Source organism: Marmota monax, unplaced genomic scaffold (genome assembly GCF_021218885.2).
Source record: "Marmota monax isolate L192 unplaced genomic scaffold, Marmota_monax_Labrador192_F-V1.1 WCK01_AAM20220418_F8-fsc00240, whole genome shotgun sequence".
Classification (NCBI taxonomy): Eukaryota; Metazoa; Chordata; class Mammalia; order Rodentia; family Sciuridae; genus Marmota; species Marmota monax.
The window spans coordinates 1,705,251-1,718,715 of NW_026693696.1; positions in this window are offsets into that span (position 1 = coordinate 1,705,251).

Sequence of the window (13,465 nt, forward strand, 5' to 3'; positions counted from 1 at the left end):
CATACTGCTTAGATAGAGTAGGATAATGCAGCAAAGAAAATTATAAAATGAATGAAATTTATAAAAAGAAGAACACATCATCACTTCAGGAATGTTGATGAAAAAGAGTATGTCAAGATGGTATGTGGTGGCATGTGTCAACATGCTAATAAATGGTAATTATAATGTCAGCCTGTTTTCTGGTGTTATCAATAACTAAAAAGAACAAATAAAAATAATTTAAAAAACAAGGAAGAATATATCAATTTGAATTACTTCATGGAATTAACTGATAACTCTTTGTTACATATGGTAGTAGAATAGTTGATAACTTAGGAGATTTTATATAGACCTAAAGTGAGACTAGAGACAATTAAACTTATCTTGGCTCTATTACTTAACAAGTTATGTTAATTTTAGACTTATTTCCTCCCTTGGGTGATCCTGTTTTACCACCTATAAAACAATAAAATGTCTACTTGATTCCTACAAATGTTATGTACATTCTATAGCCTGGATATTACTTGTTCCCCAAAGGTTCATGTGCTGGGAAATTGGTACCCAATATGCCAGTATGGAGAAGTGGTGGGATCATTCAGAGGTCAGCCTAGTGGAAGGCAATTTGGTCCTGTGGACACCACTGTGAGAAAGGTTAATGCAGCTCTCTCAGGACCTGGCTTGTTGCCACAAGATCAGTTTGTTATAAAGGAGAGAGCCTGGCCTCTCTGCCCGTTAGCTGCCTAGCTTGGACACACACCTCTTCTGCATACAACTGCTCTTTATTTCTACTCCTCTGCCTTGTTGTGATGCAGCCAGATGATGGCATCATGCTTTTCAGACTGTCTATCCACTGTATCACCAACTAAATAAACCCCTTTTATTTAGGTATTATGTACCATGAGGTATTCTGTTTTAGCAATACAAAATGGACTAAGTTGACCTCATAGTTTAACATATGTACAATGCTGATTCTCATTGCTTCATTCCTTCACTTCCTCAGGGAGGAAACTCAATGATGTCAACTCTTCCCTCGTTCTTATTGACTATTTTTTCCCAAGTCTTTTTTTCTGGATGTGCCAATCTGCACCACCTTTCAGAAACAAGCTCAAGCAAGTAACTGAATCATTCTGACAGTGCCTAGCAATATATCATAATTAGATCAGCACCGTGCTTTAAAGTCTGGACATTGGCTGGTTTATCTCTGACTCAAGTATGCAGTGCCCAAAATATCTATTCACCTTGTCTGGAATGTATTTATAGTTAATAAACTCGGGATTTAGAGTAGCTGTGGATTCTCATTGTGCTACATGTTCATTCCATGGCTAAAATAACAACTCAGATCTAGTTTGTGGGTCAGTCCTTTTCTCAATTGCCACCCAACCAATTTCATTATTTTTCTGAGACACTAGTTTAAGATATTTTCTCCAGAATAGAATTCTCCTTGTATAAATAGTCTCTTTCACAGTAATTTAAAACTTCTAATTTAATACAAATATTAATTCCTTATTTAGTTTTCTGAAAAGGAAAGGGCTGCCCCTGACAGCTACCATATGTGTCATGTCCAGACCCTAATAGGTGGGCTACTGTTACAGATCAGCAAGGTTAAACAATGTCACTTTGTCACCTGGATAAAGAGAAGCAGAAAAAAGATCCCTCAGTAATCAGGTCTGAGGACAGACAAAAACAAAACACAGTGCAAACCATAACAACCTAATTTTTTCTCATCTTGGTTGACATAAGCCTTGCTGTTTCTCTGCCAATTACAAACTAGCTGTATTCTGTCCCCCCCCCATTCCTCCTCCTCTTACTCCTTATCTCCTTCCTCTTTTCCTTTTTCTCCTTTTTTCTACAACTTCTTCTTCTTTAGTGCTAAGGATACTGGGGATCAACCCTCAACTTCACCACTGACCTACATCTCCAGTACTTTCTATTTATTTAGTATTTATTTATTTATTTATTTATTTATAGGGTAGAGTCTCAGTCTCAGTTGCTGAGGCTGGCCTCCAAATTGCAATCCTCCTGCCTCAGCCTCTCTAGTTGCTAGAATGACATGCTTGTGTCATAGTGCTCAGTCCCACCCAACTAATTAAAATATAATAATGTCATTAATCATCAAATTTTCCCTGCTTCAGAGAATATCTTATCCAAAACAAAGTGGTACATTCCTGAGCTCTCCTCAAAATCATCTAACATTAGCCAAACCCAACAATAAGCCCTCCCAACATCCTCTTCCTGACACAATCATGAATCCACATACTTTCTGGTTTCCTTTTTCCTTTTGCAACAAGTGTTGTTCTGGTGGGCATCTATATTTGTTTAACAAGTACAATGGAGAACATGATATAAAATGTCATCTTGTTCCCAATCTGGTGGTAACTTTAGTAGAAAGCATATTTTTTCAACATAAGTAGTTTAATAGAAAAGGAAGAAGGTTGAAATATCTTTTTAGTAGCTTCTTTTAATGTAGCAATTGAAAATATTAATTTATTCATATGTCAAATATTGCATAAATAACATCATGCTTTGTAGGAAGACAGGATCTGGAGTTAGCAGATGTAGAATATATTGTAAATAACTTTATATCATGAGATGAAATAAAAGGGTGATAGTAAAGTTTAAATCTTTCAGAGAAGTAAACATACCTATTCAAAGTTAAAGAAATATGTATTTATTGAATTTTGTTCCAGGCCCAAAATAGTGAAGAATTTAGAAATCTAAGAGTGTTTATTAGGTAGCTGTGCTTCACTGTGACCAAAATACCTGATAAGAACAGCTTAGATGAATAAAAGTTTATTTTGGATCATGGTTACAGAGGTCTGTCTATGGTTGGTGGACTCCATTGCTTTGGGTCTGAGTGAGGCAGAACATCTTGGTGGAAGGACCTGGAGAAGTAAAGCTGCTAAGTTAATGACAGTCATTAAGCAAGGAACCTGGAAGAAAACATAAACCCTTCTAGGACAAGCTCCTGGGATTTACTTTCTTCAGCCACAAGTCTATTGTTACCACCCAGTAGTCCATTCAAATTATAAATCCATCAAATGCATTAATCCACTGATAAGGATATTATTCTCACAGTATAATTGCCTGAAAGCCTGACCTCTGAACCTTCTATAATTAGTGATTATTATTTTAAAACATAATTTTTCAGGGGACATTAAATACTAATTGTAATATTGGTGAGGTATTAATATCAGCAAATAGCATTGTAAAATTTAAAGAAGAAATTGTACCAGGGGAACTTGCTCTTATTTTTGTAATCCGAAAACTACCTTGAGAAACTTCTACTGAAATAGAATTAGAAAATTCTTATTGCTTTTTGTGTCCATCAAACCAATGTGTTGAAACCACAGAAATCAAGGAAATGAACTCAAACCTTTCATTGTGGGGGACCACATCCTCATAGAAAGTAACTTTAATTCTGGTTCTCTAACCAGAGGTATGTGTATCTGATCTACGTGATGAGCTTTTTAATTTTTTTTTCTTTGTTTCTTCTCGTTTTAAGAGTTAGAAAGCTATTTCAGTACTATATTTCATGGGTATTGCTTTGTCTTATTCATATCCAGAATAAACAAAGCATCAAAGAAATGTCACCTGAAAAGAAGACAGACGCATTCAAACTGAGCACAAACTATCCCAATAAAAAAACTTAAGAAATTGTGATTTGACAAATCTCTCTGAAATGATTTGCAGAGATCTACTTAGTCTTTGTCTCTATTATAAATATTTTACTTAATGATACTTCTGTTCTTCCTAACAGTATTCAAGGCAGGTTAACTGTCATCATAACCCCCATTCTCACATAAGAAAAGTAAAGTACTGAGAGCAGCAGTTACTCAAATTTGTAGTTCTAGAAGTGAAACAGTGGAGATTTGAACCCATGACATCTGGTTCTAGAAAAGACTGCATACTCCTCCAACAAGAGCTCAAATTCTCAGCCACTGTTTCCTAATCTGATATACAAAATAAAGTAGTGAAAGTATATAATTTATCAATAATCGAAATCTTAGATCCAAATTACTATCTTAAATATAAAGTATGAAACCCTTAGTAATTATAAATATGACATAATATTAATTATGCTTTCTTAACCTAAGAGTTTAAAACAGTTAATATATTCCCCTTTTCTTTTTTTAACTATTTATTTTTTACTTGTAGTTGGACACAATAACTTTATTTATTTATTTATTTTTATGTGGTGCTGACAATCTAACCCAGGATTTCGCACATGCTGGACAAGCACTCTACCACTGAACCATAATTCCAGCCCAATATTCTCATTTTCTTACTGACTCCAAATATATAATTTTTATAAATAACAAAATGCTATGTTTTCTTGTGAACAACTAGTTAGTAACATGAATTAGAAGCAGATTATAAAACAGAAAATCTACTAAAACCATCAGAAAGATCAAATATAAGATAGTAAAAATCAGCAATGTAATGAAACACATAACAGTTTAAATTAAATATATAGCATTTGAAGTTATTTTATGATCAGAATTAATTTGCCATTTTATAACCATAATTATTTGTCCTAATTAAATCTTTATGAACAGGTTAGATAAAAAATAAAACAGTGACTGAAGGAAAAACTCAAAATCCCTTTTTAAGTATTACGTTTTCATTATTCTCATTAGTGATCATTGTTAGCCAGTATTGGAAAGTTAAATTCTCCATTCAGGTGTGCTACTTATCCCTTATGATACATACACTCCATTAAAAACATTTCAATCAACTTTTAAGCTATTGTATCCAAATTAGGTATCTTCAACATGTTACGTATTATCAGCATTGCTTGTTGAAAAATCTCAATTTTCATATTTGCTTTAGAATATTTTTAGGTAAAAAATATGGCAGCCACTGACTACTCTATAACTGTCCACAGTTATTTGACCCTAGTTAAATAATGTATACTCACTCTGTCCTTAGTATCACCAGGCCTTCTTCTGTGCCTTATACTATTTAATTTATTGCCATTTATTGTTCCACTTTTAACCAATATGGCAAGTTGGTTTTAAGAAAGGAAGCCTCTTGTCAAATAAATGCAGTAGTACGCAAAAAAAAAAAAAATCCTTTTTGAATGACTTTTGTATGGAAAGATTTTGAACAGATATATATATATATATATATATATATATATATATATATATATATATATATATATATATATATACATACATATACATATGATGACCACAATAGGAAAGACATGTCCTGGAGCTGTGAAGAGTAACACACACATGCAGGCAGCCACATCTGCCCTAGTCCCACCAATATCCTTCTGGATTCCCTATGTAGAAGCCACTCCCACACTGGATCTACATATCAATCTCTTCTGTCTCTTCCTTTGTATTCAATGGAGGTGGGGCATTTTAGCTTTATTAAGTTCTCTAATATCATACTTTCTTTTCTTTATGGGTTTCATGAGTAATAGAAACAAGTTAATTGTCCAATGTCCTTCTAAAAAGTGGAAAATATGCTTTATATTTTTTTCTCTCTTTTTGGCAATTTAGTGTTTCTTTTCAGAACCTTCAACCATCAATCTCAAGTATCCTGTTGGCTTTTTTCTTTTGTCTTTCCATATACTTAGGTCACTCTTTGAACAGATAAATATATATATATATATATATATATATATATATATATATATATATATATATATATATATATATTATTAGTTGCTCATGACAATACAATGATCTTGACATATCATACATTTGATTTAAATGGGGTATGAATTTTCATTTTTCCATGTGTACAGGCTGCAGGATCACATTGGTTATACGGTCACATATGTACATACAGCAAAACTAGTGTCTATTGTATTCTGCTGCCCTTCCTTTCCCCCTCCCCTCCCTATCCCTCCCATCACCTCTCTCTACCCAATCTACAGTGACACATTTCTCTCTCTTTTTTATTCTTCCCCCTCACATCATCATACATGTATTCTGTATAACGATGAGGGTCTCCTTCCATCTTCCATGCAATTCCCCTTGTCCCTTCCATTCCCTCCCACCTCTCTTCCCTATTTAGTGGTAATCTTCTTCTCATGCTCTTCCTCCCTACTCTATTTTGAGTCACCCTCCTTATATCAGAGAAGACATTTGGCATTTGATTTTTAGGGATTAGCTAACTTCACTTAGCATAATCTGCTCTAATGCCATCCATTTCCCTGCAAATGCCATGATCTTGTTATTTTTTAGTGCTGAGTAATATTCCATTGTGTATAAATGCCACATTTTTTTTTTATCCATTCATCTATTGAAGGGCATCTAGGTTGGTTCCACAGTCTAGCTATTGTGAATTGTACTGCTATGAACATTGATGTGGCTGTGTCCGGGTAGTATGCTCTTTTTAGGTCTTTTGGGTACAGTTTGAGAAGGGGAATAGCTGGGTCAAATGGCAGTTCCATTCCCAGCTTTCCAAGGAATCTCCATTCTGTTTTCCAAATTGGCTGCACCAATTTGCAGTCCCACCAGCAATGTACAAGTGTACCTTTTTCCCCACATCCTCTCCAGCACTTGTTATTGTTTTACTTCATAATGGCTGCCATTCTTACTGGAGTGAGATGGTATCTTAGAGTAGTTTTAATTTGCATTTGTCTGATTGCTAGAGGTGGTGAGCATTTTTTCATGTATTTGTTGATTGATTGTATATCCTCCTCTGAGAAGTGTCTGTTCAGGTCCTTGGCCCATTTGTTGATTGGGTTATTTATTTTTTTGTTGTTTAACTTTTTGAGTTCTTTGTATATTCTAGAGATTAGAGCTCTATCTGAAGTGTGAGGGTAAAAATTTGTTCCCAGGATGTCAACTCTCTATTTACCTCACTTATTATTTCTCTTGCTGCGAAAAAACATTTTAGTTTGAATCCATCCCATTTGTTTATTCTTGATTTTAATTCTTGTGTTATAGGTGCCCTATTAAGGAATTTGGAGCCCGACTCCATGGTATGTAGATTGTAGTCAACTTTTTCTTGTATCAGATGCCTTGACTCTGATTTGATATCAAGCTCCTTGATCCATTTTGAGTTAACTTTTGTGCATGGTGAGAGAAAGGGATTCAATTTCATTTTGTTGCATATGGATTTCCAGTTCTCCCAGCACCATTTGTTGAAGATGCTATCCTTTCTCCATTGCATGCTTTTAGCACCTTTGCCTAATAACAATACAGTCCAAACACTCTGACTTATTCTGTCATTCAAATGATATATTTATCCATTTCTTAATCAAATTTCTAATCTATGTGTTACCTATAACTATAATTTCTTCACTATATCCATCCAATACGTCTCTAATTTTGCGTGAAAAAAAAAAAAACCTGAGGTAAGAATTATATCACAAGCTTTGATTAGTTAGCCTATTACAGGGAAGAATATTCAGCTTAGTTTTTTTTTTCCTTTTTTTCACCATTTCTTTGTGTATAACCATTAGGATACAGATACACACTCCTTAGAAAACTCTATACATTATTCATAAAATAATGACTGAAGTATATTTTTATTATCATTTCTGATATTCTTTTTTTTTAAATTTTTGATTTTGTTGTTTAGATGGACACAATACCTTTGTTTTATTTGTTGATTTTTAAAATGTGGTGCCAGGGATTGAACCCAGTGCCTCATGTGTGCTAGGCAAGCTCTCTGCCACTGAGCCACAACCCTGGCCCTCTGATATTCTTTACATTCTATTTCCTTGAGTTAGTATATAATTTAATTATTGGATAATATCTGAAAAGATCCTTTTTGGGTCTCCATTTTATTTTTCTCTTTCCTTATAACATTCAGAATACTACAATGTATATAAACATATTGATATATTCTTTTATTGCTAACATATAAATGGAAATGTAGTGTATTTGAATTATATTTGCTTTGCCCATAGATATTACATATAGTATGTGCACCATTAATATTTGTATACACAAAACTTTTTTCATGAAATTAATGAAGACTCAAAGGATTACACTAATTCTTTCTTTAAACAGATAAAAAAAATTCTATTACGTGCAGAAACTCAGAAATATATAAGCAACCAGAGCATTTTATTTTTGATTAGAGGTACTGAATGATTAATAATTAATGAAATAATACATTTTTAAGTTAAGATGTTTTGTTAAGTAATTGAGAAGTTAGGCCCAAAAGGCCAAATTTTATATGGCAAAGCATTTCTTCATGTGTTTGTTCAATATTCTATAGGAACTACAATCTGGTAAAAAAGTTGGTAATATGGCAAATATCTTTATATCTAAGCCCTGATTCTTATGACTGCATTCCTCTAAATGTTCATGTGTATCTTTATTTATTTAACAGTAATGAAAAAGTAACATAACTTCTCAGTGGATAGTTTTTAATACTAACTTTTCTGTCTTCTTATTGCTAGAGAGCTGTCAATTTAATGCAGAAAAGGATACTAATTAGTATTGAGATTTTTTAATAACAGAAATGAGTTATCAATTTACCAGTTGCATGTCTTATTTAAAATAAATATTTCATAGTATATAAAACCTTGTTTATACATGTATGTGTCCATATATATATTTAATAGTATATAACATCTTATACAAACAAACTTTCTCATTAGTGGACTTAAATATGGCAGTTAACTGTGAGTTTCTCCATCCCTAACTTATCTTTGTTCAGAATATTTGTTAACACAGTATATAGTTTGAGACTAGGGTCAGGGAGTGCACATTTTAATACATTAATATATGCTTCACATGCTTACTAAACTATTTATTTATTTTTTAAGGCACCGAGGATTGAACTTAGGGGCACCAACCACTCAGCTACATTCCCAGCCTTATTCTGTATTTTATTTAGAGATAGGGTCTCCCTGAGTTGCTTAGCACCTGCTTTTGCTGAAGCTGACTTTGAACTGTCTATTCTCCTGTCTCAATCTCCTGAGATCCTGGATTCACAGGCATGTGCTGCCGCACCTGGCCTGAATTTTTACATCAAATGTATTAGAATGTAATTTTTAAAAATTGTAATTTGTTATATATAACAGAAGAATTCATTACAATTCATATTACACATATAGAGCACAATTTTTCATATCGCTGGTTGTACACAACCATTTGTGTCTTCATGTATGTTCTTAGGGTAAGGACATTCATCTGATTCCACCTTCTTTCCTACTCCCATTCCCCCTCTCTCTGCCTTCCTCCCATTTGTCCTATCTACAGTTCATCTATTCATCCCATGCACACCCCCAACTACAATTATGAATCAGCATCTTTAAATCAGAGAAAAAATTTGGCAATTGATTTTTTGGGATTGGCTACCTTTACTTAGCATTATATTTTCCAACTCCATCAATTTACCTGGAAATGCCATGATTTTATTCCACTTTTAAGCTGAATAATATCCCATTCTGTATATATACCACATTTTCTTTATCCATTCATCTATGGAAGGGTATCTAGATTGGTTCCCCAGTTTAGCTATTGTGAATTGTGCTACTATAAACATTGATGTGGCTGTGTCCCTGTAGTATGCTTTTTTTTTTCAAGTCCATTGGGTATAGACTATGGAGTAGAATATCTGGTTTCAAATGGTGGTTCCATTCCCAGTTTTCCAAGTATTCTCCATACTGGAGTCCCCACATTCTTGCCAACATTTATTGTTGTTTGTTTTCTTTCTTTTTTTTTAGAGAGAGAGAGAGAGAGAGAGAATTTCTCAATATTTATTTTTTAGTTCTCAGCAGACACAACATCTTTATTTTATTTTTTATGTGGTGCTGAGGATCAAACCCAGCACCCCGCGCATGCCAGGCAAGCACGATACCACTTGAGCCACATCCCCAGCCCTGTTTGTTTTCTTAATAGCTGCCATTCTCTCTAGACTGAGATAAAATCTTAGTTTTTATTTGCATTTATGTAATTGCTAGATACATTGAGTATTTTTCATATATTTGTTGATTGATTGTATATCCTCTTCTGAGAAGTGTCTGTTCAGTTCCTTGACCCATTTATTGATTGGTTATTTATTATTTTTCTGTTAAGAGTTTTGAGTTCTTTATATATCCTAGAGACTAGTGCTCTATCTGATGTGCATGTGGTAAAAATTTCCTTCCATTCCATAGGCTCTCTATTCACTTCACTGATTATTTCTTTTGCTGAGAAGAAGCTTTGTAGTTTGAATCCATCCCATTTATTTATTCTTGATATTAATTCTTGTGCTATAGGAGTCTTATTAAGGAAGTTGGGGCCTAGTCCCACATGATGGAGATTTAGGCCTACTTTTTCTTCTAATTGATGCAGTGTCTCTGGTTTAATTCCTAGGTCCTAGATTCACTTTGAGTTGAGTTTTGTTCATGGTGAGAGATAGGGGTTTAATTTTATTTGTTGCATAAAGATTTCCAGTTGTCCCAGCACTATTTGTATAAAAGCCTCTCTTTTCTCAAATGTAGGTTTTTGGCACCTTTGTCTTATATAAGATAACTTTAATTATGTGGGTTAGTTTCTGTGTCATCTATTCTGAACCATTGGTCTACCAGTCTATTTTGTTGCCAATACCCTGCTGTTTCTGTTACTATTGCTCTGTAGTATAGTTTAAGATCTGGTGTGGTGATGCCACCTGCTTCACTCTTCTTGCTAAGGATTGCTTTAGTTATTCTGAGTCTCTTATTTTTCCAGATGAATATCATGACTGCTTTTTCTATTTCTATGAGGAATGTCATTGGGATTTTGATTGGAATTGCAATAAATTTGTATAGTGCCTTTGCTAGTATAGTCATTTTGACAATATTAATTTTGCCTATTCAAGAAAAGGGTAGATCCTTCTGTCTACTAACATCTTCATTAATTTCTTTCTTTAATGTTCTGTAGTTTTCATTGTAGACGTCTTTTACCTCTTTCATTAAGTTCATTTCCAAGTAATTTTTTTTTTGAGGCTACTGTAAATGGGGTAGTTTTTCCTTGTTTCCCTTTCAAAAGATTTGTCACAGAAATGCCTTTGATTTATGCATGTTGATTTTATATCCTGCTACTTTGCTAAATTCACATACTAATACTAGAAGTTTTCCAGTTGAATTTTTTTGGCTTTCTAGTATAGAATCATATCATTGGCAAATAGTGCTAATTTAAGTTCTTCTTTTCCTATCTGTATCCCTTTCATTTATTTCATTTGTCTGATTGCTCTGGCCAGTGTTTCAAGAACTATGTTAAATAGAAGTGGTGAAAGAGAGCACCCCTGTCTTGTTCCAGTTTTTAGAGGGAATGCCTTCAATTCGCTTGCTGAAAGATGAACTATTATATATATTTATATATATGATATCTATATATATCGGTTAAGTCTAAATTATTGATTGTATCATCGAGTTATATTGTTTCTTTGTTCAGCTTTTGTTTGGGGATCTATCCTGTGATGAAAGAGGTGTTTTAAAGCCACTCAGAATATTGTGCCATTGTCTATTTGACTCTTGAACTCGAGAAGAGTTTGGTTGATTAACGTAGACACTCCATTGTTCGGGGCATATGTATTTATCATTGTCATGTCTTATTGATGTCTTGTTCCCTTTAGCAGCAGAAAATATTCTTCTTTATCCCTTTTGATTAACTTTGGCTTGAAGTCTTCTTTATTTGATATGAAGATGGAAACCCCTGTTTGCTTCTGCAGTCCATGTGAGTGGTATAATTTTTTCCAACCTTTCACCTTCATTCTATGGATGTCTTTTCCTATGAGATGAGTCTCTTGGAGACAGTATATATATATTTTTTTTCTTGATCCAATCTGTCAGTCTATCTCTTTTTTTTATGAGTTTAGGCCATTAATATTCAGGGTTTTTATTAAGGCATGATTTACATTCCTGGACATTTTGATTTATTATTGACATTTAACTTGATTTTGTTTCTTTTTTGATTAGTTTTTCCTTTCCCTTTACTGATATTCATTGCTGTTTTTCAATTCCTCTTCATGAATATTTTGCCAAGGATGTTCTCTAGTGCAGGCTTTCTAGCTATAAATTTGTTTAACTTTTGTTTATCATGGAAGGTTTTTACTTCATCATCAAATCTAAAGCTTAACTTGTTGAAAATAATATTCTTGGTTGGCATCCATTTTCTTTCAGAGCTTGGTATATGTTCTTCTAAGATCTCCTGGCTTTAAGGTTCTGGGTTGAAAACTCTGCTGAGATATGTGTTGGTCTCCTTCTATATGTCATCTGATTTTTGTCTCATTTGGCCTTTAAGATTCTATCCTTATCCTGTATGCTAAGCTTTTTCATTATAATGTCTTTGTTGTAGAAATAATGTATTTTTTTATATTGGTCTCCTGTAAATCTCTTTTATTTGATTTTCCTATTCATTCTTCATTTTTGGGAAATTTTCTTATAGTATGTCATTAAAGAGAGTGTATATTCTTTTGGGATATTACTGGGATAGTGAAAGGCACAGAGTTTCAAAGGGTTGAAACTCTGCCTTTCACTATCCCAGTAACTCTTAGATTTGAACTTTTCATACTATTCCATAATTTTTGGATGTTCTGCTCATGATTTCTTACTATTTTCACTGTGTGGCCAACTTTATTTTTCAAATTGTATACATTGCCTTCATTATCTGATGTTGTGTCTTCCAAGTGATCTAGTCTGTTGGTGATGTGTTCTATTGAATTTTTTATTTGGTTTATTGTTTCCTTCATTTCAAGAATTTCTGATAGTTTGTTTGTTTTCAGAATTTCTCTTTCTTGAATTAATATTTCACTACCTATATTTTCTCCTTTACCTCTTTGTTGGTGTGATCAATGGATGCCTGTATTTGCTCCCTTGTCTGTTTATTGGTGTCATCAATGGTTGCCTGTTTTTGCTCTCTTATTTCCTTGTTGGAGTGATCATTTTTTTTTTCTGTATTTGCTCATTTAGGTCACTCCTTAATTCACAGATTATTTTAATTATGAACATTCTGAATGCCTTCTCTGACATTTAATCATCTGTGCTGTCCATGGGTTCTGTTATTGTATTATCCTGGTTTGTTTGGGGCACTTTCCTTCCTCTTTTTATCATGTTGTCTATGTGATTTCCTTTCTTGCATAGTGGATCTGAGGTATTACAGTTTCTAACTTATAATCTTAATAGTATCTGTGCAGGTTATCTGTATCTAACCTTGGTGTTGGGCTTCCAGACCCTGCTGATGTTGCAGGATGGATGCTACTGGCACTATAGATGGTGCCAGCAACATTAGGAAGTAACTTGAGATAACAGTAGAAATTTTCAGAAATAAGGATGAAAGGGTGGGCCTTACCCTGGCTTTGGGATGCCTGCTCCAGGATGCAACTTCTTCTAGGCTATGTCTGTTGTCGCAAGGTAGAGGCTACCACATGGTAAAGGCTGTGAAGATGGTTGCAGTGTCTCAAGACGGAATAGGTTAGACTTGGGCCCTGAAGTGATGGGGGGTGGACCCAGTCCTACCCAGAGCACTGGCTCCCATGCAGATTGGTGAGGCAAGTCTAACTAGAATACAATTTTTATACTACAAAATACACACATTTTATA